The 22191-nt window shown below is 40.5% G+C and overlaps 1 protein-coding gene across 9 annotated transcripts in view; it reads right to left on the reverse strand.

Annotated features, from left to right (window-relative positions):
- THSD4 (thrombospondin type 1 domain containing 4) overlaps nucleotides 1–22191 on the reverse strand; it is an 827407-nt gene that overhangs the window by 248450 nt on the left and 556766 nt on the right. The window lies entirely within an intron of this gene.

The raw sequence follows: 22191 nt of genomic DNA on the forward strand, positions 1-22191 counted from the left end.
GTGGAGAGAAAATAGGGGAGTAAAGGTAGAGCAGGTAAAAAAAAAAAAAAGAAGAAGAATCCATTTTAAGATCTGCCTGCTGACATTCAAGGCTCTAAACCACATGGGACCTAAATACATAGCGGATCTATTGGAACTTTATGCCCCTTCACGCACCCTCCGTTCTGCCAGTAAGATGAATGTGGTGGTTATTCCCAGGACACACTTAACATTCGGTGCTTGGGCCTTTTCCAATGCAGCCCCTACTCTATGGAACTCGCTTCCACAGGCTAAAAACCCCCCTCTTCTCCCAATCCTTTGATAGTGTATAATGCAGGTCACAGTGCTTTGAATCCCCAGGGAGAAAAGTGCTATATAAATATTATTGTTATTGTTAAAAATCCCTTCAGTTCATAGTTACATATCAACTCACCTTATCACTGCTCACAGGTAAAAATGGAGGGCTCAGTATAGGTTGACAACAGAGAAAAGTGGATGGGCACAGGCTAGAATACCCTATTGCACTTATTTTGTATCAGATGTGTGCAGAGGAGGTGGCCCCCATTGGGAGACCCCCGTAAATAAACGCAATATGGTATTATGTGCTATTTTGTCAACATAAGCGTTCTTGCTTCAGATGGCTACCACGGCTCTGTAGTATACCATGCCAGCTTATGAGAACAATCTTGGGCTGGGTTGTGTGCTGGTCATTACTCCTCTGTGTAAGTGCTCAGTTTATGTTCAAGCATATACAGTATTCCATGCAACACTTTCAATCACAGATACATAAATACATCATATACTAGAAGACTTCTGTATTAAACTTTTCAGTCTGCACATAAAATAAAACTATGTCGCAAATAATTAAAAATGACATATATGAGAAGAGGGAAGTAATGGCAGCCTCCATATTTTAAGTGGTTTAAGATTTCTTTAAATCGTTTTTTAAAATCAGGGACATTTTGATTTTTATACCTAGTCTTATATCTATTTTCTAGCCACACCCCCTTCAGCACCTCCCTTTCCCTAATAATTTATTTAATGTCCTAACTAGAGGCGATGTGCCTGGATATATGTATTTCCATTTTACTACTGACCCCTGTGGCTAGGGTCCAATTCAGTGCACTCCCTCCTTCCCCTGTATGTATTTGTCAGCATGCACACAGCTTATGCTGGTTTATGCGCATGGTGCACATGGACACATAACGTTAGCTCCCTTGTGCGATTGGTAAGATGCACCGTCTTTCCCAGGAGAGGAAGTTAGGATGTGTGCTCCTAATCCATTGATAGGTTTGATGCAATGAATGTGTTTGCATGTCTGCACTATGCATGTTACAGGGCCAGAGTTAGGACACCTATGTTTACCTGGGTACTTCTGCGCAGTATAGGTGACTAAGCATAAGAATGCATTCTTCTGTGAACTAAAACCCTGGCTTTTAATTTAGCTGTAGGGATAACAGTTGTGCCTGGATGAGTGAATCTGTGAATGCATTTGTTTGAACATTTGCATGTGAGTGTGCGAAGGGTTAATAGATTTTAGTCTTATATCTAGTCAATAAATTGTGCCCACATCAAGCAAATATCATATACTCATCTAATCATTTCCTAATTTTAGTACTTCTGAAAAACAATTTATATGACAAGGTTACATTTAGTATTTTATTATATGAATTATGCATGGATATGTTTTGTAAAATGCAATATTGGAGGAGGCGCCTCCATTGTGATACAATATGTAGGGAGTATAGGTAAGTAATAGTTCCTATTATTTACTTCGCTCACTATATATTGTATAACAATTTGGGAGCCTCCTCCCATCTTGCATTGTCTCCTGCCCTGTCCCAGGGGTTACCTCTGCAGCTAAATCCTGTGGTCCTTTGTTTTCTTTCTGGAGCGCAACCAACGTTGGACCAACTGAGTCATCATAACCGTGTGGAGACTGTCTTCCTACGCATGCCAAAAATTGTGGTTGCCTATAGCCACCCACATTTAAGGGTAGTTGTTATTTCTTTTAATCTCCAATTTCCCACAAATACTACACTGTTTGTGCTCCTGGTGTTCATTTTATCTCCTTTTCTTACTGGTACCTTTTAGAATGTTTTGTAAAAAAAGCATTTTTTTGCAAAATAAAATAAGACCTGCTTAAATGAAGCTGTGGTTCAACTGGATGCCAATGTAGTATGGGAAAAACCCGGCAGCCTTGGATACCGCGCCACGTTAGCTTTTTGTACATCTCTCTTATTCACCAACACATACACACTGAGTCTTTCCTTTCTATGGTAATATGTAGCATACTTTACAGATATTTATGTATATTTGTATCACATTTGACCAAACCAATAAAAATCACTGAAACATAAAAATAATATCAAGAGGTTACCTGGTGCATGCATTCTCATGGCCAGTACTAATTAGCCATTAAGTTCTTTTGATTATATTCCCAAGGCTAATAAGTTGCTTTGGGTACCACTGATTAACAAGTTTTGAATATGGAAAAGTGCTAATCAATGAAATAGACCCATCTCTGTAATGGGTAAAAGGCTGCTGTAGTCTTTCCCACCTCCATATACATTGGGAAGAAACAGTTGTAAGCTCTACACAACTTTATGCCACATAGCCTAAAACATTGACAAAATGCATATTTTCTTGAAAATTCTATTCAAAATTTGAAATCACACTGTTTAAAGCCAAATACATTTAGAGAATTTAGAGTTCTTAGCGGTGATTCGGTAATGATCATAAAAGGTTTAACCACTTCACCACTGAGGGGTTTTACCCCCTGAGCACCAGAGCAATTTTCACCTTTCAGCGCTCCTTCCATTCATTCGTCTATAACTTTATTATTACTTATCCCAATGAAATGAACTATATCTTGTTTTTTTCGCCACCAATTAGGCTTTCTTTAGGTAGGACATTATGCCAAGAATTATTTTATTCTAAATGTGTTTTAATAGGGAAATAGGAAAAAATGTGGGAAAAAATTATTATTTTTCAGTTTTCGGCCATTATAGTTTTTAAATAAAGCATGCTACTGTAATTAAAACCCATGAAATGTATTAACCCATTTGTCCCGGTTATAAAACCATTTAAATTATGTCCCTATCACAATGTTTGGCGACAATATTTTATTTGGAAATAAAGGTGCATTTTTTTCAGTTTTGCATCCATCCCTAATTACAAGCCCGCAGTTTATAAAGTAACAGTGTTATACCCTCTTGACATAAATATTTAAAAAGTTCAGTCCCTAAGCTAACTATTTATGTTTTTTTTTATTGTATTTTTTTTTTTTTAATTACAAAAAAAAAAATTGGGGAGTGTGGGAGGTAATGAGTTAATTTATTGTGTAAATGTAATGTTTGAATATGTAAAATGCTTTTAGGGTGTAGTTTACTATTTGGCCACAAGATGGCCACAGAGTGTTTGTTTACATGCGACCTGTAAGCGTCCGGAAGGACGCTTACAGGAAGCAGTAGGAGGCTGGGAGACTCACAATGATCTCGCTGTTTCTGAAAGAAGCAGCAGATCATTGCGGGGGCTAGATCAACGAACGGGAATGGATTTTCCCGTTCATTGATCTCCGGGCGAGCGGGCGGCGGCGTGCACGAGCGGCGGGAGCGCGGACAGCGGCGGTAGCGCGGAAGGTACGGATTTCTCCGTCCCTGGTTTTTTAGGGGGGAAAAAAGGGGCGGAGAAATTCGTACCGCTGGGGGTAAAGTGGTTAAGTACGGGGTTACTTTAATTACTTAGATATGCGATGACTAACACAGGCTAAGAAGAAGTGCAAGTCTTGTAAAATATATCAGCTAATTAGCAATAGCATTTTATAATCCACTCAGGTCAGTAAGGCAGAGTTTTGATTAGGTGTTTTACATTGAGCAAATCATTACTGTTTATAACGATAAGCCAGCTGAAGGGTGTTTTATTGTGTAAATCCCCAGTCAGTGTAACAAAATAAAGCTATTGCAAACAATCAATGCCCTTGGAGTGCTTCAGGATGCAAAGTAAATGAAAGATAGTATAAATTTGTATAACACCGGAAAAAAAATCCCATTCACCACTTATGCAACAATACTTCTTCAGAACATTCAGATTTACAGAATTCCAGATGTTATTTGACAGGACCCTTCTTGCACAGGGATGGCTGCTGGAAGGCTTTAGTGCTGGTACCTCCATACACAGTAAGGCAACTGCCTTGTCCAATTAGTTTATTACTAGGCTCATCTGAGTTCTGTATTGTGATAACACTAGAGGCAAGCAATATCTTTTTATACAACGGCTAAATGGATAGGACAATAGTTTTGATTCTTCAAATAATCCTAGCCATGCATTACATGATTTCTGGTCAAGTGAGTAAATAATCAATATCTCCCCGACATCCACTATTTACATCAATTACTACCCTGTTTACTTTATCATCACTCTACAACTAAAAAGCAATCAGACTGCCACCATTGCTAGTTTCTTACTTCTTAATCAGTACATGGCAGGGATTGATAAGGCTGTATGAAACAGGGCTTGGACCAGTACAACAGAGTAACCAAGCAACTCAGGGTGACCCAAACTACTAGGAATGTATAGGGGGATAAAAGGAACCAAACTACCTACTAAAAAAATCAAAACTTGGTGTAAATGCCTTCTTAAAACAGAAGGAAATTTGCAATAACTCAGTTATAAGTGAACATTTGTGGTTACCCACAATGCACTACCACTAAATATGCAAATTATCCCTTTTCGCTCTTGTTAAGCAAAGCAAGCATCCAGAACCGCTGGTGTATAGCAAGCCTATAGCTTTAAGTTTTACACAGCCATTTCAAACCCACATGTAGACAGCCTGTTTCTGAATTTTGGTCATCAGTAAGCCCTATTTCATACAGCCTTATCAATCCCTGCCATGTACTGATGAGGACCAAAAGTCCGAAACAGGCTGTCTACATGTGGGTTTGAAATTAATACAATAAGAATGTAACAATCAACGCATCCACATATCCCTACACTACTCTTTCATGTACATCCAAAGTCTGTGTGGTGTCCCATACAGTGTGACATATAGGGCCAGCCTCTAAGTGGGCAGAATTTCAGGTGGTTCAACATTGCGGTATAATGCATACATGCCACATTTAAAATCAAATCAAAGATAGCTTTATTGGCATGACCAAGCTTCAATACAGGTATTGCCAAAGCAGGGGGAATGGGGGTGCAGTGAGTTAGCAGTTCATGGACATTTTTGGGGGCAAAGTTTACAGTTAATTTATGCTCCTCTCAGTCTGTGACATGCTGTGGCATAGTGTGCAGCGATTGTCACTGTGGATTTCTCTTCTCCTAGTAGAATGCAGTGTTTTCTCTCATCCTCTAATGTGTGAAAGTCTGGAAATAGTTCCATCAGTTTCTTAAAGAAGGTTCCCCTGGTAGCGGTATATTTGTGGCAGTGTGGCAGGAAGTGATTCTCGTCCTTGAGGGCCTTCTGCTCACAGTGTTGGCATAGTCTCTCCTCCCTGGGTTTGTACGTCTGTCTGTGTCTCCCAGATTCTATTTCGAGGTTGTGAGCACACAGCCTGTAGACGCTCAGGATTTTCCTCTCTTGAGCGTTTTGGAGATTTTCCAGGTATGGGGCTATTTTGTATCCTCTCTGTAGGGACTGGTATATGGTCACCTATTCAGTAGGAGACCTTTGGCAAGTCTCCCTAACACTGCTACTGCCTATAGAGCGCGCCCTAGTGGCTGCAGCTCTGGCGCTTTGAGTCCGCAAGGAGAAAAGCGCAATATAAATGTTATTTGTCTTGTCTTGTCTTGTCTTTTGTGACTGTTATTTCATTCCTCCATTTATCTACATAATCCTCTTTGCTTTTGGCTGTGGTGTACTTTATCTGGGCTCTTGATAGGACTTGTGGATCTGAGTTTGGAGGGAGCAGAGAGCTGACCACTTCTTTCAGGGCTTTTCTTGGTCTTCATTATGCAGCATGGCTTTGTAGTGGGGTGAGTCGGGCCTGCTGCTCTGTAGGTGGGCCCAGTAGGACTGTTGTTAATGAGTTCTAATTGTGTTCAGTACTGGACACATGCAAACTGACATGTAAGAGCATCATGTGTCTGCTTTATGTTAATATTTTAACACTGTTGCAGGGTAAGGTGGCAAATCAAGATGATTAGAAGCAGGTACATGGAGAGTAGTATTACCACCTAACTAAGGAGAATCAAGATGTTTCTTGCTGCTCACAACACCAAAAGCAAATCTACCTCAAGTTAGTACAGTTTTCGTACTGTGAACAGGTAAAGAAACTAGAAACAGTTTGGAAAGGATTATAAAAATGAAATTTTCACAAAAGTAATTTTCTCTGTATATTGTTTTACCTCCATAATGATTCCCCTGCCACCTGTTCTGAGAGTGCCTTATTAATAGCAGAATTTCCAACATATTTGCCAGAGGCCATTAATAAATGGGTTCCAGCTTTAATACTCCTCTTACAATGTCTATAGCACTGCGAGATTCCAGTTGCCTAAACCATAATGGAACAGTTGAAAATCCTGAAAAGTGATATAAGTGTGACTCCAGACCTTTAAACCACAGCGTTCCAAAAATGTTATTTAGTGGGTCCTTAAAGTGGACCTGAACTCTTGCACAGGACAGAAGGAAAACATAGAAATGCACCCTGTATGTATTTAGAGAGTTTAGCCTTCCTACCCCCCCCTCCCCTTGTACCAGCTGTAACAAAGATATTTTTTTCTTTGAGGCATTGTTCACAGTGGTCAGTTGCATTGCAGAATAATTCTGCATATCAACTCACTGCTCATACAATTCTATAGGCATGTTCACAGTAACAGATTGCACTATTCTAACTCGCTGCATGAAGATTTGCATTAAAGAGAATCTGTACTCTAAAATGCTTACAATAAAAAGCATACCATTCTATTTATTATGTTCTCCTGGGCCCCTCTGTGCTGTTTCTGCCACTCCCTGCTGCAATCCTGGCTTGTAATTGCCAGTTTTAGGCAGTGTTTACAAACAAAAGACATGGCTGCTAACCAGAGTGTGATAGGCTGAGAGGAGCTCAGTCTGTGACTCACACAGAGCCTGCAGGGGGCATGGAGAGGGTGTGTATAGCTTCTATCCTATCACAAGCAGACCAGCACATTCCTGCCTGAGTGCCTGAGCCCAACAAAGCAGTCAGAGGAAAGAAGATAAGATTATATAACTGAGATAATACAGTCACTGTGCAACTAGGAAAGGCTGCAGTAAGACAGACCACATTAGAACAGGTATAGGAACTTATAGGATAGAAGAAATAAGGCTGAACATTTTGTTACAGAGTCTCTTTAAAGTCTATGTCCAGTCTCCATTGCAGTTCACTGTATAAACAGAGGTGCCAAAAGGATAAAACTTGCTAAAAAGTTTAAAAGTAGAGGAGGCTGTGGTGGACTTACCTTCTCCAAGCAGACACAAGAAATAAGTAGGCAATAAGTAAGAGCACATACAATGCAAGTGTCTCTTGATTCATAGCCAGACTTGCACTATGTGTGCTCCTACTTATTGCCTGATGAAGCAGGGTCATACTTGCAAAACGCATTGCATTGATCCCCTGGGGTAAATAATACATTTTTGTTGATGTAACATCACCATTTTCTTGTATCTGCTTGGAGGAGTTAAGTTCACCACTGCCTCCTCTACTTTTAAACTTTTTAGCAAGTCTTATCCTTTTGGCGCCTCTGTTTATACATTGCACAAGTCCACTCCAGGTGGAGGGGCGTTACCCCACTTCTTAATCCTGAGTGGGGTCAGGTCTAACCTGCATTCACAGTGGTAACCTGAGAGGTGATCCTGTTTTATGAGTGTAACTGACTTACTCTTTTCATCAATCCATTTAATAACAGTATATACTACACTATATCTGGCTCTCGGTGTCTTCTTTTGTTTGCATCCCATTGCAGTACACAGTCATTATAACGTGTAAGTTATGCAACTGACCAATGTTAACCTAGCCTAAAGGTTATTATGCTGTTGCGTATCTTTTAGAGCAGAGAGGAAGTTCTGAGTTCAGGTCCACTTAAATCCCAGAATGCGTATGGTCCTGTTTGTGTAAAAGAAATGCAGATGACAGCCTGGGATGACACTGTTATGGGGAGGAAACTGGAGGCCTCACTTTATTTTCTCAAACTCAGGAGTTATTTTTACTCCTGTACAAAGCGCAAGGTCCGCCATAATTAACATTTTACAGTTTTCAACTACCAAGATCTGTGGTCTTGGGAGTGGCACTGGTAATATGGCCTAAGGAAGATCCTATGTAAATACCATCCCAGAAACCATGGTCCAGCTATAAACAAGACAAGCACTGGTAATCAATCACAAGGCAAAAAACAGCTGTTAACTAACATCATAAAACAGAATTTTTCAAAGAAAGAAGATCCTATGTATTGGGAGGCAGCTGCAACTTACTTCTCATGTTTTACCAATTTTTGAATTACATCTGACTGAGCATTGAACTGGCCTTGGGCAACTGCGAGAAGTAACTTCCCTTGCATAAGGTAGACTGGTTACCTAAAAGCTTTTTGCAGCAAACGATAGGTTTAATTTGCTGGAAAATAAACCTCCATGAAATTGCAAAATATACTCTAAATAATAAAAGCAGCCTAGAGGTGCTACTGCTCTGCAATGAAGCTTTACAGAGCGATTTTCTGCTTTTCTCTATTATGCACCTTATTATATAGCTACTAGCAAACTGTCCAAGTAAAACTAAAGTCTAGGGACCAGAATTACTGAGGTTTTCTAAGGCTGGAGAACAGTCGAGAGCCTGAATGATCCAATAAATCTGGAAGGGAGTTTTAAGAAAAACTGGTCTGCCACTATGTGGTAGAAGTTTGCAGCCCTTACCTGGATCATATCAAGACAATAGCAAGGACTGCTAAAAAGAGTAATGAGTCATGGATCTAATGGTATGCACACGCCCTAAGTGGCAAATCTCACAATTGTATTTTTGGATTATTATGGCTCTGTACATATTAACAAGCTGACACACATCATTGCAATCCAGCGGTTCTGGAGGTGTGTTTAGCTTCTAAGGGTACAATGGTTAATTTGCATATATTCAGCAGTGGTGCTCTGGGAGACATCTCGAGCTCACTCCAACCTGAATTATCGCAAATTCTTTCTGTTTTAGGAAAGCAAATTTTTGTTTTTCTTCACAATTATATGATGGCTATTCCATCAACCTTTTGTCAGCCTCTCTATGGTTTTCTACGTTCCCAGGAGGAATGGCAAACTCCTGCTACCCTACAGGAGACACATTTAAACAAATCCAGCCGAGTATTGCTGTAGCACTAATGCTGGGAATGCACCATTACTATTTCCAGCAGATAGATAGCTCGATAGATCATTTACGACAGGTCCGATCTGATTTCGATAATTTTTCTGATCAATTTTCTCATAGAAGTGAATGGAAATCAATCAGGAAAACGATTAGTAAATCGATCGGAAAGTAAATCTGCCCCCCCCCACCCCCCCCCCCCAAAAAAACTGTGTATTCCCAGCATTAGGCTCTCTCTGCTAATTTCCCTAGAGAATTTTGGTAAATCAGGTTAAAGGTATTAACTCATCTGTAAACATGACGTTTACAAAGACAATGCATATGAGCTGTCACAGAGTTTATAGCAAAGGTTAAACCTGCTGTTGATCTAGCTACCCAGTCGCAGGGCACAGCATGGCAAATTTCAGATACAGTCCTGATCCACAAGATGAAGCTGAAGAGCAAGAAAAAGACCACAAAGGGGCAGAAAAGATTTGAATATGATGTCCACATGCAAGGCCATGCTAGACTAGTTTCCTTCTGTGTGAAAAAAAAATATTCTTCAGTGTAGTACTGAGAGCCAGGAAGTAGACAAAGCAGTTTGAACTCAGATTAAAGCAAGTGATATAGGAGCTTACAGCAGTGCTATGCCTGGTCACTGATATAGATGTTATAGTAAATGTCAGCTTATTGAAGCAGAACCGGCATGTTGTCAGGGAGCACATTGTCACCATACAGAACTGAATCTCTTTATTAGAAGATAGATATTTCACTGCCTTTTTTCAGTCTACCAATCTATTGCCTCGCTTCAAAGTAATACTCTATTCACCTGACACACATCTATGGCCACAGGCTAAAATGTGGACCAACAGAGAGGCAATGGGGATGCATTAGATAGGAGAAAGAACAGTACACTGCAGAGAGAATGGCAGCTACCAAATTTCAGCCTGCAGTACAGCACAGGTCAGGTCCACTGGCCAATCACTGCAGTGTGAAGTAAGCCAGTGCCACTCAGTTCAATTTATTATTTTTAAGAAGTAGTTAAAGTGCACTCAGCGAGCTGCAGGAATGCCACTTTTTGTCATATAAGCAGGCCTTAAGTTTCACAAGTTAGAACATGCTTGGTGAAATTTGCCTTCTTAAAACAGAAGGAAATTTGCAATAATTCAGCTATAAGTGAACATTTGTGGTTATCCACAATGCACCCTTCCTGAACATGCAAATTATCTCTTTTTCCGCCCCTGTAAGCCAGACAAGCATCCAGAACCACTGTTGTGTAGCAAGCCTATAGCTTTAAATATTACACAGCCACACCAACCCCACATGTAGACTGCCTGTTTTGGACTTTTGGTCCTCATCAGTACATAGCAGGGATTGATATGACTGTATGGGGATAGGGCTTGGACTAGTACAACAGAGTAACCAAGCAGCTTGAGGTGACCCAAACCACTAGGAATGTATAGGGGATAAAAGAGACTGAAAAGCCCTCCTACTAATAAGCAATGCTTGGTGTAATTTGCCTTCTTAAAACAGAAGGACATTCGCAATAATTCAGCTATAAGTGAACATTTTTTGGGCTCTTTTATCCCCCTATACAGTACATTCCTGGTGGTTTGGGTCACCCCAAAGCTGCTCGATTACTCTGTTGTACAAATTAGATTATATACTACATTGAGGCAATGTATTGGTCTTACTTAAGTAGTAAAAGGAAGTAATAAGAGGAAAACGTGTGTGTTCACAGTGCATATGCAGAACTCTTCATTCTGTGCCCTCATGACTGACAGTTTTGTCATCTACTTTGATAATTCCTTCCATTTTCTCCTAAACACTTCCAGTAAAAGGTTACCCAATCGCAATCACACTAAACGACGATGACAAGTAGTCTACCTGGTTTCTTCCTTCTCACATTATCCATGTGTGAGGCATTTACATTGAAGCATCTGCAGTTAGAATGCGTATGGGATTGTGAAAGACTCACTAAGCTGAGGAATCTACTCATTACGTAACACGGACATGCATAAGACATGAAAACTTTCAGCAACATGATTTGTTCTCCATGTGTTTGGAAGATGTCATGCTAATACAGTAAATCTCCCAATATCCAGAACTCAGTTAACCAGAAGTCTCAAGCAACCAGATAAAAAATCCTGGCCTTGCAAGATGCATAAATGTACTTTAACACTTCTTTATACAGTAATAAACCTCTGTTAAGTCTGTTCTTTGTCTTAATTTTGTTTTTAGTTACTGTATTTCAACATAAATACAGAGTTTATGGTAAGTACAGTAGAGTCTCGGTTATCCAGCACCAACGGGGACCGGCTGATGCCAGATAAGTGCTTTCAGATTGCTTGAAACTCAACATTTAAAATAGGCCTATCTAATACAGTACTATACCCCACTCTATATACCATATTTTTCAGAATATAAGACGCACCTTTTCTTCCCCAAAAATGAGGGGAAAAAGTGGGTGCATCTTATATTCCAAAGATGCGGAAAATGTGGCCCCGGAATATACTTACCGGATCCTGTTGCTGCGATCTTCTCCTCCTTGTCTGGCTCTCTTCATCCCAGGACATCTTGTCAGTCACTGTGAAGGTTTTCAGAGCCCCAGCTGCCCGCGCTCCTCTTCGCTGCAATCTTCGTATATACTGCAGCCTTGCGGTATACATGTGCTGCCGCCGCCATCCTTCCTAGATATGGCGTCCTCCCCCAACGTCCTCCTTAGTTACAGCGTCCTCGGATCGCTCAGAAAGAGCCGTATCAGTCCGCCGACAGTGCATACACACGCCGGACTGTCGTTGGAACGCCCACCCAGCGGGAGGTGACGACGGACCCGTCGTTGCCTCCAGTCCGGCGTGTGTATGGACCTTTACCTGTAAGGCCTGGCACATTTGCATTTGTTTACACAGAGTAGCTCAGAGTAGCTGTGTGAGACTTGGAAACCTTCAGAAATGCCTGCCCTATCTATACAAAATATCCCCCACATTCACTGACCTGCAAATATTAAAGACACACATTCACAATATATGGAAACACAAGTCTTTTATAAAAAAAAAAAATGTGTGAAAACAGAATGGAAAGTTGCTGATACAATGACATGAATACAATGAAAACTTGCTAACACTTCAGTCTCCAATGTATGTTTGTACACAAATAGTGTGAAGTGTAGAGAACTCTGAAGTGTAGATGATGTATCTGAGGTGAAACAGAGGTGGGGTAGGGGTGCCTGTAGCAGATATTGGGGGTTGCATGAGTGAGGGCAGTATGGGTGGAAAGGCAGGGACAGAGTTTATTTTATTTAAGTGTTTATATAGCGCCGACACATTACACAATACTGTACAGAGTATATTGTCTCGTCACTAACTTCCCTCAGAGGGGCTCACAATCTAGTCCCTGTCATAATCATACAGTACATCTATGTATGTATCATGTAGTGTATGTATCGTCATCTAGGGCCAATTTTATGGGGAAGCCAATTAACTTATCTGTAGGTTTTTGGGATGTTTGAGGAAACCAGATTGCCCGGAGGAAACCCACACAGACACGGAACTCTGTTGCTGATTCATGCAGCAAAATGCAATCAGAAGGCAATTGGCACTTTTGGCAGTGTTCCATTGACATGACAAATGATCACAGACAGACATTCCATTTGGAGACCAAATATGTCTGCAACGCATCTCCTTACTTGGGAAAGGACCCCAGTCGTCAGAAGGGAGAGAGGCTGGCAGAGAATGTGGTCATGAATCTGATGGAGCCATTTTTGGATAATGGGAGAAATTTCACAACGGACAATTTCTTTACTTTACTGTCACTGTCGCACAGACTGCTGCAGCACAAAACAACGCTATTGGGCACGGTGAATAAAGTCCGGCGTGAACTTCCTCAGCTTGCAAAAGACACTGCACAGCGAGAGGTATTCTCCACTTCAGTGCTTAGAAGTGGCCGTGTCTCCTTGACAATTTATGCACCTAAAAAAACAAGACTGTGTGTGTTCTAAGTTTCATGCACCAAGACGTGATGATCGGTGATGACAGAAAGAGGAAACCCAACACGATAACAGACTATAACCACATGAAGATATGTGAATGTGTGTATAATTTTTACACCAGTGCTCAGTGGCGTCGCTAGCCCTATTTTGGGGGGCCCGTGCCCCCAACATGTTCTGGGGTGCCCCCAATCTATTTCCAGGGGTGCCCCGGCCCCGCTGTCCCCCCCCCCCCCCGGCCGCCGCAGCTATCCCCACTGCCAGACAGCCAGCAGCGTCAGACCTTGTCAGCCGGCGACCAGTTAGAGCGGGCGCTAGGACCTAGCGGACACCGCTGATATGCGGAAGTGACATCACTCCCGCATATTTGTGCCCGGCGCCCGCTCTAACTGCTACGTGTGCCGCACAACGTTACCCTCATGTTTTTCGGCATGCTAGCTGCAGTGTGCTGATCTCTGCTGCCTACAGTATGTACAGTATACGCTGTTCTCTAGTGCCTGCACTGTGTGCTGATTTACCTCCAGTGTGTACAGTGTAAGGTGTTACTCTGTGCCTTTACTGATTGTAAACCAGCTGTATTGTATGCTGATCCCTGCTACTTTCAGTATGTACAGTATTAGCTGTAAAGCCTGGTACACACATACAATTTTGATTAGCCAATTTTAGCTCTGTTCATCAAATTCATTGTCTGTTGGCCCACTTACTGCATGGGGGTGGTAAAATTGGTCAGTGATTGACCAATCAATATTGTATGTGCGTATACATCTTTGATCTATGCCTATACTGACTGTAAATTATCTAAATAAAGGACAGGGGGCTCCATCCAATATTTCGATGGGCAGGCCCGTTATCTGTAGCTTACACCGCTGCTAAGTTCATGTACATTTGACCCCACCCATGGTCACGCCCACTCACTGCATGACCACACCCAATGTTTGTCACGACCGCACAGGTGCCCCCGATCTCCAAGGACCCAAGGAACGCCCCTGCCAGTGCTACAATGTTTTCTGATGTGTACTATACAGGCCTATAGAAAAAAAGCACATATACTCATGTCTCTCTCTCTCTCATCCATATCCCTCTCAGTTTAGGTTCCCTTTAAGCACAGCAGAGTCTACAAAAAGTCTAAGAAGTTGGCCTTCACCACTGTGAATACTGCCTGCAATTTATTCTGTTTGGTTGAGACTTCTAGTTAGTTGAGTTCTGGATAACTGGGACTCTACTGTATACAGTGTGTTTTCAGCTAGGCCTATTTTTAACTTTCTAACAACTAGAAACAACAGTTATCCAGCATCAGCCAATCCTCATTGTTTTACAGAATGGATACACTAATAACAATGATGATTTGCATAGAGCAGCATCACACTGTAACCACATTTTAATGTCCTGCAGTCAAATGATCTAAAAATTCTAGTTGGATATCTGCAAAGCTGCAGCCATATTTAACACCCAGATGCAGAGCTGGGAAACCCACTGAGCCACAGTCGCATTATGTCATCAACAGCCAGAGAGATCAGAGGACTGCAGCATCCTCAACATCCCCAGAGTTGCTTTTTTTCCCATTCGGGGGACTGCAGACTGGAGCTCTGAGTACAGTCCTGTTTTTATAAAAGCAAGAGAAAGACTCTTAAATAAATCTGCCAATTTTTCTGCTAGAAAAGCACATTTACTTATCTGTCATTACATAAAGGAAAATGCAGAGAACACCTGGCTGCTTACAACTTAAAACTAGCTCCCTCCAGCTTAACGTCAGGTTTTATAGAATTTCTCAACTTTTAAATATGTCCATGACTCACTTGAATATGAGTTGTGCCTGCATAGAAAGTTGCTAGAAATGACACGTAAAATGAATAGCCCTGCTGTTAAGGCATGTGTATTGCTGTGATAGCAAAATATCACCCATCACATATATGAATGGGTTTCACACATGCATATCTTGGAGGCATGTCCAAGATAGTCTGGTATATAAGCCTCGGAGACTGCAGACGTCTGTTGATCATTGGTGATGAATTTGAATTATGTCAGCACACATGAGATGAGATGAGACCCGGATACCTCATATGACAAACATGTTATTACTTTTAACCCCATCCAGTCATAAATGGCAGTATGATTATGAACAGCTTGTTCTGCTAAAAGTGCAACTAAAAGGTGCTACTCCACCTACTGCTAGTGTGTGAAAACTGATTGGCGGAAGCAGTAGACAAGCTGGTCAGAGCACTGCCATAAGAGGCAGGTACCTAGTAGGGGAGGCACACACCTCAGTACCTACAGTAAATAGCAGCAGTGGACAAAGGGAGAGAGGAGTGGGAAGAATGAGATGCCCCACTGTAGCGAGGACAGCAGAAGAACAGCAGTAAACACTTGTACGCATGCTAAATATAAAAATTTTTTTTTCCATAAACTACTATTCCAGCTAACATACAGATGACAACAATCTAATGTGTGCACATTTAATAATTAAAGGAAACCAGTAACACATCAGCTGGTATTGTCTGATTCCTTTTAAGAAATTATAATCCTGATCCTGTGCCTGAATCAATGACTCGCACTGACTGAAGCAGATAAGGGCTCATGTGCCATTCACTTTTTCCCCTGAGTTTTCTCCTAGGCGATATTTTCACACCTTGTAAATAAAATGCTTTCTTATTACTTTGTCGGCGCTCAACAGTTTTGCCAAGATTTACTTCCACCACCAACACCCATTTGGTGAACGACTCACAGAGTTGTTATGACCACCACTACAATGGTCTACTAGGCCTGTGGGGCATTCAATAGGGCTCCCCTCGCCACTTGGCCAATGTTGCACTCTCCTGTGGTGTCAGTATCTCCTCCAGCATGTCAGTACCTCAGAATAATAACAGCGATAATAGCGCAAACATGTTATACTAAAAACAATTTATTCAAAGATTGCACTCACATCCTTTGGGTTGGTTTTACAGGCATAGTTTTTTTTTGCCAGCGGCTCTCCCCACACGTTCTCCCGGTCAGACCAACCCGGCGGCAGCTTCGCTGTATTCAAACACTCCCCCCACTCCACCAGCATTTCTATCCTCGTTGCGATGCCGTCCGAAGCTCCTCCCTACTAGTTTAATCACTACATCCACGTGACTCATCAGGGTCAACCCCCTGAATTTGGGAGCGAACCAGCGTGTAAGAGTTGTTTTTTTTAAACCTTGAACAGACCTGAAATTAATACTGATATACAGACTGTATTTGCATCAAACAAGGCAGCAGAGCATTATAGTGTGCATTGGATGGAAATTTGGACCTCATTTACCACTTTACCCCCCGCGGTACGAATTTCTCTGTCCCTTTTTTCCTCCCTAAAAAACCAAGGGACGGAGAAATCCGTACCTTCTGCGCTACCGCCGCTGCCCGCGCTCCCGCCGCTCATGCGCGCGCTCCAGCCGCTCATGCACGCCGCTGCCCATTCGCCCGGAGAGCAATGAATGGGAAAATCCATTCCCGTTCATTGATCTAAGCCCCCACAATGATCCGCTGCTTCTATTAAAAACAGCGCGATCATTGTGATTTTCCCAGCCTCGTACTGCTTCCTGTAAGCATCCTTCCGGACGCTTACAGGTCGCATGTAAACAAACTCACTGTGGCCATCTTGTGGCCAAATAGTAAAACTACACCCTAAAGCATTTTACATATACAAATACATTAGTTTTCCACAGTAAATTAACTCATTACCTCCCACACTCCCCAATTTTTTTTGTAATTAAAAAAATATATATGTATATATATATATATATATATATATATATATATATATATATATATATATATACATACAATAAAAAAAACATAAATAGTTACCTTAGGGACTGAACTTTTTAAATATTTATGTCAAGAGGGTATAACACGGTTACTTTATAAACTACGGGCTTGTAATTAGGGATGGATGCAAAACTGAAAAAATGCACCTTTATTTCCAAATAAAATATTGGCGCCAAACATTGTGATAGGGACATAATTTAAACGGTTTTATAACCGGGACAAATGGGCAAATACATTTCATGGGTTTTAATTACAGTAGCATGCATTATTTAAAAACTATAATGGCCAAAAACTGAAAAATAATAATTTTTTCCCACATTTTTTCCTATTTTCCCATTAAAACACATTTAGAATAAAATAATTCTTGGCATAATGTCCCACCTAAATAAAGCCTAATTGGTGGCGAAAAAAACAAGATATAGTTCATTTCATTGTGATAAGTAATAATAAAGTTATAGACGAATGAATGAAAGGAGCGCTGAAAGGTGAAAATTGCTCTGGTGCTCAAGGGGTAAAACCCCTCAGTGGTGAAGTGGTTAAGGGCATCTGTTGATATCATTTTTGGTGTGAGCACTAAGTGATCATTGTGTAGGGTATTTGTAAATAAAATGCTTTTAAAACACCAGCATGTTAGAAACTACTCAAAAAATATTTTTGATTGTACTTTTTTGTCTACTTTTTGGTTCTTTTTCAATTGCAAAGTGCTGAAACCTTATTTTAAAAAGAAGTTGAAAAATGATCACCTAGGAGAAATCACAGGAAAAAAAGTGAATTGCATATGGACCATAAGGTGTTTCTTATTTCACTGGTTGTAATACAGGTTCAACTCAGGAGCTACTGAAGCCAAAACACCGACGTGATAGATCAGTTTCATTTAAGCTAAATGGAAAACAAAAATATAACTTTAGTTAACTGCCAGCTTGATGATTTGATCTATAACTAATAAGCAGAGTTTACATCCTGTTGTTAAGAATTGGCTGTGAAATATTTTACTTCTCTAAGCCCTAGCCATCAATTCTGTATTCCAAAAATGTGCTGCAGCATGCCATTTCATTTTCCCACATTTGGCTTCTTGATGACAGGATCATAAAAGAAGAATCATCTTACTGGAAATTATCGCAGATTGTATAATGCCAAAATGAGCTAACATAGGATTCTCCTCTATTGGGTGTATTAACTAATACAGTGTTCCCAAACTTTGTTCATGAGTGTACCACAATCACAGTCTGCTGTATCCAAGTATTCAAACACACACAAAATCCTTGCGCTCTCACTGCAGAGTTACAAACACTTCCACAAGTCCTCTGATACTTCCAAGGTGTACACAGCGCTGCTCCAGTTATAGGGACATTCAACAATCTAAACGAGAAAGGAGCACTCCATAGTGTATTACCAAAAATCAGGACTTTATTCGCAAGTTTAAATTATACTTACAAGAAGTAAATGATAAAACCGTATATTAGCGGTGGGGCACATCCGCTACATGCTCAGGGAGGCAGATTCACACACATTGTGGACAGCAGCGCGGTCTCCGGTGGCCTGATTTTTGATAATACACTATGGAGCGCTCCTTTTTCGTTTAGATTGCTGTATCCAAGTAACACTTGTATTACTAATATTGACAGATTACGTTTAGTACAGACGCAAGTGAGTTTGGCGTGTTTATTGACTTACCACTAAAACGTCCCGTAGACTACAATGGATTTATGACTATGGTAGGGATTATACTGTACACCCCAGTGAGGGATCAGTTAGTAACAAGTGTACAAAGTGCTGTGGAAGATGTTGGCTCTATATAAATACTAAATAATAATAATTATCAATATTATACTATCTAGCATCTATAGTTCTCAGCAAATTAAAGTTGCGACCTACCCCAAGCTATCCTCTCCCACTAAACCTACTGTTGATATGTTTAACTGTAACCTCCTTACTGATACGCCTCACACTAACCCTCTTACCGATATGTCTAACACTAAGCTTCCTACCAATATGCCTAATGCCCCTGATGACCCAATCTTTTTGTCTAGTTTTACCATTTCTATGTGCCACTTACAAATTCACTGTGCAACTCTTGTCAAACACTTGCACCACTTACATATCCTTTGTGTCACTTGCTAAATACCTCAGTGCTATTAAACCAATCACTTTCCGGCACTTGCCAAACAAAGGTACTGTTTACCGCCTCTTGCTGTACACTTGCACTGTTTGCCAATCACACAAGCTACTTCCAACCAGCCGTGCCACTTGCTGATTCTCACGCAAAGATCAAACACCTCGGCGACCCATTGCCACAAATTTATATTGCCGTCAATTGGACTGCAAAATGCAATGACAGCTGGCACACTGGAATAAACTGCTTCATTTTTACCACGTATACCACACACATCTATATTACAGGGCTGTGGAGTCGAGGAGTTGAAGTTGGAGCAATTTTGGGTACCTGGAGCCGGAGTTGGTGGTTTCAATAAACTGAAGAGTTGGGGTCGGATGATTTTTTAACCAAATCCATAGCCTTTGTAAAATTAGACTAAAGAGTCGAGGAGTTGGAGCAATTTTGGGTACCTGGAGTCAAAGTCAGTGGTTTTATAAGCTGAGGAGTCGGATGATTTTTGTACTGACTCCACAGCCCTGCTATATTATTATAATTTATTCAGAACATAGTGTTCTTACAAAAGTCCATTAGAATCCACACATAAAGGTTTACCATGCTCCTTGTAGTTTCTTTCACTAGAAACAATCAGTAGAGTAAACATATTCTCCCACAAGTCGGCTCTTCACAAAAATCCTGCCCCCTGCAGTGTCCCACCTAAAATTAGTGAGCATTCTACCAGTGGTCCTAGTCCAACGCTCTGAGAAATACTGAATTAAGAGTTCATTACAGTTATAAAGAGATACAGATGTCACTTTTACTAGATCAGTAGAAATCAGAAGTCATAATATCATTGGTATAATATACAGTAATCTCAAATTATCCATTCTGTGAAAGCAGATATACCATCTGCAGTATATTCCCCATGAAAATTCCTAATGGTGGAAATCCCCCAGTATGTGTGTTAGTCATGACTGTGAGATGTGTCATGTAGAACACATGTGGTGTTTCTACATCAAAGTACGACTCATCACTGTACTTGGTGTCTCGTGTTTTCACTAAATTCCGCGTGTTGTGATTTGTCATCTCTGACCATCCACTAACATTTCCTGTTTTCTCTTTAATGGTAACTATATATTCAAATAACATTCTAGGCTACTGTAAACACTAAGGACACAATAGACATTCCATGTGAGTAATATATTTATATAAAGCAAGAATCATCAGTCATTAGTCCTGCTGAACACATTATTAGAAATTCTTGCATGGTTTACAGTAAACCTTCCATAAGTGAAGCTGCCAACCAGGCTGGGTCCCTGGCCGCTACAGAGGGGGCAGCTGACAACTGGGTGACTTTGGAACTGTGCAGAGGAGGGACACATAGATTTCTAGGGGCTGGAAGAAGCCCCAGGTAAGAAGAGCTGCAATCCTTTATATCCCCTCATGTATTATTTAAGCCAAAACAGGAAAACAAAAGCAAAACAAAAAAAAAACCAACATTTATATTGCGCTTTTCTCCTGGTGGGCTCAGAGCGCTTCAAGGCTGCAGCCACTTCGAGCACACTCCAAGGGGCAACCTGGATCATTAGGAAGCCTTGCCCAAAAACACAGATAATTGTAGATGAAACATCTGTTCCCATTTATATTAACCAATAAGCTTCTGCTTTCTGAGGAAAAGGTCCTGTTTCATAATAATGTGCAGATGCAAGTAATCTATAGCAGTCAAATCCCATTTCAGTTTAGCATTGACCTGAATAAAATACAATCTATAATAGATTCATTCCTATGAACATACAGTATGTGAAACTGTATTGAACTAGGCTAAAAAACTAATTTTGGTGATTATGACAGACCTGTTTTTAATTTTAGTCAGACATAATGGACCTCAATGACAGATGAATAAGAATAATACAACTCCAAGTCAGTAATCTCCAATTCGAAAAATCTGACCATCCCAGCTAACCCAACAGAGTCAGTTTCCTCACATCCTTGCTATGTTTTCCTTCCTATCTACAAAACAGATGATATCTTTGAAAAGCACGGAAATGGTTGGACTGGGTGGCATCATTTGAAAACAGATAAATATGGAATCAGAAAATCCTCTTGGCACTTAACACTGATAATGGAAACACCTGGAATATTGTATGAGGAAAAGGCTGTCATACAGGAATCACCAGTTGGAAAAGAAAAGTGACTTCACAACTAAACATGTGATCATAATACATTCCAAATAATACCCCCCCCCCCCCCCCCAGCAGCCATATTGAATAAAATATGATATCCACTTACATTTTTAACCCTTAAGGCTGCCAGTATATTCCGCAGCGGTGCACTAAAGATATTGCCAGTTGTGATAAATGTAAATCAGGAAGAGGAATGATTTCACAATGGGCAAACACTGACTAAATCATTTATAAAGTAATATTAGTGAAGAAAAAAAAAACAATTTCACGGCGTTATACTGAGTTCCTCTTTAAGGCTAAAGGTGGCCACACACGGTACAATAAAATGATCCGATTTACGGGAATTTGATAAAACCGATTGGATCCCCCAGGAAAAAATAGAAAGCTTTTTTTTCATTCGACTGAAAGATCTGATCAGATTTCCCGTGTTTTTCGATTTGCAACGATCCGGAATGCCAGATATTTTTCTTCAAACTTTCTAAAGATTGTATGGTGTGTGTTAGATCAGTGTTTCTCAACATTTTATTGGTATGTTCCCCTTTTATAACCCTGTACTCACCAAGTACCCCCTAGCATAGTAAACATTATCACAAGTACCCCTTGACAAATATATATTTAATTGTAGTACATGATAATTGGTTCTAAACATTTTCTAAGTATTTACCATTGCTTTTAATTAGCTAAAATACTAATTTGGTGTTGTTTAAAGAAGATTTATCATGTTCTAAAACTCTAAATTTGTTGTTCTTGGTTAAGTATATCAAGCCCGAGTACCCCCTGGAACCATCAGAAGTACCCCCTGGGATACGCGTACCACACGTTGAGAACCTATGTGTTAGATTGTCAATTTATTAACATACACACTCTTAGCAATTTTCTCAGAGTTTCCAATCA

This window comes from Hyperolius riggenbachi, chromosome 3 (genome assembly GCF_040937935.1).
Source record: "Hyperolius riggenbachi isolate aHypRig1 chromosome 3, aHypRig1.pri, whole genome shotgun sequence".
Taxonomy (NCBI): domain Eukaryota; kingdom Metazoa; phylum Chordata; class Amphibia; order Anura; family Hyperoliidae; genus Hyperolius; species Hyperolius riggenbachi.